The following is a 6,307-nucleotide window of genomic DNA, read 5'->3' on the forward strand; positions in this document are numbered from 1 at the left end:
GGGGGCATCCCTGAAAGAATGTAAGCTTCTCAAAGCAAGATAGGGTTGGGTCAGACATATCCAAACCACCACCACCCTGCCAACATCCTGGGGGGAACATTAAATACAACAGAAGCAGAGAGCTTGGCCCAGGATGAGGATTCAGAGCCTTGGACATTTCTCTTGCAAAACTGACCCCCAAAACACTGGGGAATTGCTGGAAATACAAGGTAGGATCTCTGTGCATAAACAGAAAGTAAGCTTCTGTGTGGTTATTTTTGTGAGGCTTTTGATTTTGTTCAATGGGGCTAGTGAAGCTAAGAGAAAGGGTATCCTAGGAGTCCTTCCTGCTTGCTTCCATTTCCTAAGAAGTGACACTGTCATCGAAGACTCAAGTTCTTACGAGTGAAAAGTCTATAAGCGTCACTGCCACAGTCATCCTTCCACTTAAGCCACACATGATGGTCACTTTAAAAATATTACATTTTCAATTCATCATCATTCTTACAGCTGGGGTAAAAATTTGATTCATGTTAACTGCACTGATTAGTAAAAGCACTTAAGTGTCCTTGTCTGTTAACTACAGTATTGACTCATGAAGTTTTAGATTGAAAATGAAGGCACAGGTAGGCTTTTTAACCAAAGCACATTCATAGATACTCACTGATTTTCCCAAGCACTATATTACCTATTTCCCCCTACCTCCAGAAGAGAGTTATATAGAGTCTGTTCCAATAAGCATAGGTTAGATGAAAATAATTGATACTACTAAGAAAACAGGAAAAGGAAATCAACCCTATATTTTTGAACAGTTGAAACAAGTGAGAAGGAACTCTTCAAAACAGAACAATAAAATATCACATTATAGTATATTATTTTTTTGTCTAATAGAAAAGGGAAGACAGGACAATTACTAATAGTCAAACTAGTTCAAAGAAAGCACAACTCAAAGGTGCTTCATCTGAGATGGCTGGGTTTCAAGAGTGTTAATAGGCATTCCAGAGACATGCTGACGAGTAAATTTCTCAGGCGTTTCCAGACAACTGGTCCATGTGGCCGTAATAAAAAGATCCAGGAACGTATTCATCTGGCTTTTTGTTGTCTGACAAGACAGTTGGCCTAAATTCTTCTGCATTTCACATGAAGCAATAGCATCATGGAGGTGTACAGAATTACAGGATGCTTCAGAAACATCGAGTCACCCCACACAGAAGAGATAGCTCACTACTGATCGCAGGTGCCATTCTAGAACACATTATGGCCATGACTGATTGAAGTCCAATCACTTCCGGTCATTTCTATTTGACGATTCCTTGCAACATCTTCAAACCCAGAAGTGTGTCATGTGAATGTGCCTGCTTCTCAAAGATCACTTTAAAGTCCTAGTTTCCAGATCATCAAACTCTCTCACCCTGCATTTCTCAGCCTAGAAGTTACATCCAATCCAGAAGTCAAGTGACCCGAATTCATTTCCTGGCCATGGTGAGCAAGTCATTAAGTGTCCCCTTTGCTTTTACTTCCTCATCAGTAGAATGGCCCAGTGCACATGATGCCTCCATTTAGAACTCTGTGACATGAAATCTTTAGAAGAAAAGTGCCATTCAGACTCAACTAATATCTACTGGGATATCCACCCTGAACTGGGCATCTGTTATATATTTTACTTATATTTTTCCATTTAATCCTCACAGTAGCCCACTTAGGTAGATAGACATTATTAGCTACAACCTAAGATTAAAAAAAAAAAAAACACAACAAAACAAAACAAAACAAAAACCACGAGGGCCAGACAAGGTGAATTACTCTTCTCAGTACAACTAGCCCTCGGCGAATCCAGGAATCAAATTCCAATCTGGTGCTCTTTTCTTCTTACTATTTCTACTTCTATGTTTTTATAGTCAACATAGTATTACAGTAATAAGAATTTCCAGGGGCACCTGGGTGGCTCAGTCGGTTAAGCTTCCTACTCTTGACTTCAGCTCAGGTCATGATCTCACAGTTGTGGGACTGAGCCCCATGTCAGGACTCTGTGCTGGGCATGAAGGCTGCTTGAGATTCTCTGTCCCTCACAAGCGCCTCCCCCACTTGTACACTCGCTCTCTCACTCTCTCTCTCTCTCTCTCTAAAAAATAAAAACAAAGGTTTCTCAGTAGAATAAAATTTTTAGGAACCACCAATAAATTGTATTAGAGAAAGCAAAGGAGACTGCAAAACTCATTTGCAAAGTTTGGGTCTGAACCAGGCTTTTGAGCACTTACAGGCCGAGGTCAAATACATAGATATTGGGGAGGCAAATATATATACCTATAACCTGGAAAGGAGAAAACTCCAGAGTCCTTTCTGAAAGAAACAAGGAATTTATGAATTTAGGATTGAGGAAGAATAGAGATACAGGAGAAGGAAATATATGGCTGGCAGTGGAAGACTCAGAAACGACTGAGACTGAGTCAAAGACTCAGAAAAGACTTAGGAACAGCTGAATTCCTGGGAGAGACATTCTTAGCTAATATCCGGCAGGTGAGCAAGCGTACCACCTGCTAGACACCGCACAGCCCGGATCCCTCGCAATGTATTTATAGCTGCTCCGTCACTAAGGCGCCAACACTTGATCTGTTCTTTCCAAAATAGGTTTTAAAAAATTCAGAAGGAAAAAGGCAAGAGCCCTGTAAACAACGTCTCTGCACCCAGTTGTAAACACTGCCGCCACAGAGGATCGCGGCCAGTGGCGTGCAAAGTGTGAACAGACTTGCAGTCTGAGGAGAGCGAGGTCTTGAGGGTGGGGGCTGCAGAAGGGAGGAGCGGCTTCTTTCGGCTTCCTGGCTATCGCAACCTGAGGAGGAGAAACCACAGCTGACCCACCTGTTTGGAAGGACAACACGGTGAGCGAATTTCCTCGATGGCTATTTAATGCTGACCCTGTGCCATGGTCCAGAAAGGCGTGTGGCCAAAAGAAGGAAGCAAGGCTTGGGGCACCTGGGTGGCTCAGTCGGTCATGATCTTGCGGTTTGTGAGTTCGAGCCCCGCGTCGGGCTCTGTGCTGACAGCTCAGAGCCTGGAGCCTGCTTCGGATTCTGTGTCTCCCTCTCTCTGCCCCTCCCCAGCTTGTGCTGTCTCTATCGCTACAAAAAAAAAAAAAAAAAAAAAGAAAAAGAAAAAGGAAGCAAAGCACCTGGAGTCCTAATTTTGTGAGGCTCTCAGGTGCTTTTCAACTCCTTCCTAGGAGAAAGAAGTTCTGTCCGAGAGAGACTAGTCTATGGGAGGTAGAGGTTTTATCAGAGAAGACCCAAAGTCTTAATTAATGATTGATAACACCTAGATTGGAGTCACCACAGAATTACTGTGCCACAATCTCTCATCCAAGATCCAGAAAAAAGGCTGTGAAAATAAAAGGTACTTTTTCATACCTCATTTGACAAGCAGCACCTGATTCATCTCCTTCAGATGACAAAGCCCGACCTGGGTCTATGAGAGGGTTTTGTGGGTGCTGCCCCAAGCCCCTAGATGATTATGAAATAATTAGCATATGCCCCGTACTGTCTTTCCAAAATCTGACAAATGGTGGATTCCAAGAACACCTAGCTCCAAGTATTTCGGTAATGGATTGAGGACCTGTATTGATATGTCTTTATGTGTTCTTTTTTTTTCCTTCTTTTGTTCTAAATGCAGATCAATCTATGTCTCACACGTATAACCAACTAATGCACGGTATCTTAATAAGCAGCTATATGTTCCCAGGTATGGTAGCTTGCAAGGTCAACTTGAGGAAGAGCCCCTCTGCACGGGGTGAGTGTCCCACACCACCCTGGCTGGGAGGGAACTGCCAGAATTATCTGTAAAGTACCTACGACAGCCTCACAGGGAAATCTTACCTGAGAAGCTTTAAAAAAAAAAAAAAAAAAATAGTGCCCTGAAGAAGGAAACGTAAGATAAGGAGAGAGGGAGGCAAACCATTAGAGACTCTTAAATCCGGAGAACAAACTGAGGGTTGCTGGAGGGGAGGCGGGTGGGCATGGGCTAAATGGGTGACGGGGATTAAGAGGAGGGCATGTTGTTGGGATGAGCACTGGGTTTTATAGGTAGGTGATGAATCACTGGGTTCTACTCCTGAAATCATTATGACACTATAAATTAACTAACTTGGATTTAAATAACATTTAAAAATTTTTAAAAAACAAAAAACCAAAAAACACTGCCCTAAAACTGATCCACCTCAGTGGCAAGTAACAACCTTACCTCTGTCAATTCTCACAGTTTAATTTTTAATTTTTCTGTCTCACACGTTACAGCTTTCATTCAAATCCTGGTGAGCTTTAGAAATTCAGCACCAAGCGTGCCTGCACAATGTCAAATTCTGAAAATTTTTATCAGTGAAAAGCATACCGAAAACAACCCCAAAACGCAGTATATGCTGCTAATCCCCCTGTTCTGTTCCATGTTTGGTGGAACTGTTTTATTTCAAATACCCTGTGAAAGGATAGGCACTTGACAGTCACTTTTTCTGGATGAGTCTGGAAGATAACAAACTGAGCCGTCTGCTTAGAAAAGACACTTCCAAAGAGCTGCTCAAACCCGTAGATGGAGCTTCTGGATCACAACAGGCTCTGCTGTTTTTTAAGGATCTGATAATCAAATATTTTCTTATCCTATACACCAATCTAATTTGTTCTAAATTTAACACTCTTTAGTGGAGTGTGGATGACAAATATCCGTACTCAAGAAACTACACCTTATAAATGTTAGATCTCGTCTCCCATGTGTATTTAGCCATCAAATTAAAGGGTCATCTGCTTGGACGTTTTGAAATCCAGAATAGATCAGGAATAATGTCTGCCCCAGACTGCTGCTGTTTAAACGAACGTTTTTAGTCCAGAGTTTTGTCACTTTTGTCAGAATGCCCGATTTGTAGATTTTGTGGGGGGTGGGGGGGGACACGCCTGGGTGGCTCAGTCTTTAAGCATCTGACTTCAGCTCAGGTTGTGATCTCATGCTTCCTGAGTTCGAGTCCCACATGGAAAAACTCATGCCCCAATCTAAGTGAGCCCCGCTTCTGTCTCCCCCCCCCTCTCTCTCTCTCTGCCCCTCCTCACTCGCACCCTCTCTCTTCAAAAACAAAAAAAAAAAATCTTGTGTGTTTATCGATTATAGCTAAAAACAACAAAAATTGCACATGTATACACACACAATGAGAGAGGAAGCAATTTAAAATGAAAATAGGGGCACCAGGGTGGCTCAGTCAGTTGAGCATATGACTCTTGGTTTCAGTTCAGGTCATGATCTCCAAGTGTCATGGGTTTGAGCCCCCCATCAGGCTCTGCACTTACAACGCAGAACCTACTTGGGACTCTCTGTCTTTCCCTCTCTGCCCCTCCCCTGCTCATGCGCTGTCTCTTTCAAAATAAACTTTAACAAAAAATGTTTTAAAAAAATAAAGTGAAAATACAATAGAAAAACAGTAGTTGCTTCTTGTCACACCAGAAAGAGAAAGAAAGACATAATTGCCTACATTTACAAAAGAAGCAAATAGTAAGGAGGAAGAGTTATTCAGGGTCTAATAACCAGGAATTACAACCAAGATTCATGGGAACAAAATATTTATGCTGTGTGGCAGAGATGGCTTGTGGCCACAAACTATTTCTTCTTCCTCAGTGAAAAAAGAATCCTGATTTTACTTGGGCAGCCATGAACTCAACCAAAGGATGTTATTTCCCAGCCCCCCTTGCAGCTAGGTTTGGCAAGTGCTTAAGTTCTGATCAATCACCTATAAGCAAAGTGCTGAATGGAAGTGGACCTTCGGGTGGGGAAGGGGTGAGAGGAAGGGAAGGGCTGAGGGCTGCCCTCAAAAGTCTGGCTCAGCTTAAAGGCAGTTCTTTGCAGCCTTCTCCCTTCTGGAAAAAGGAGCTCCAGAGCCAACTCGGACCATGGGTTAAGAATGGAACATGCCCCTCTGATGTAAAGCAAAAAGGTAAGAACTAAATCCCTAATAACTTTGTGGCACTGCCGTGTTTACTTAGACCAGCTATCTCTGGACTTCCACATAAGAGAATCAACTCTTGTGCATTTATTGTCATTTGTTTTGTTGTTGTTGTTGTTGTTGTTATATTCAGCTCTGTCAAAAACCTAACTGATTGAGGTTGGTGGTTGGAGACAATAAATCAACGGCAGGGTCCACTCAGTGTGACAGCGCAGCACAGGCATCACTTAGGGGCTTGTTAGAAAAGCAAAGTCTAGGGGCACCTGGGTGGCTCAGTCAGTTAAACATCTGACTTCGGCTCAGGTCATGATCTTGCAGTTGCTGAGTTCAAGCCCCACATTGGGCTCTATGCTGACA

This window comes from Felis catus, chromosome B4 (assembly GCF_018350175.1).
Source record: "Felis catus isolate Fca126 chromosome B4, F.catus_Fca126_mat1.0, whole genome shotgun sequence".
NCBI classification, from domain to species: domain Eukaryota; kingdom Metazoa; phylum Chordata; class Mammalia; order Carnivora; family Felidae; genus Felis; species Felis catus.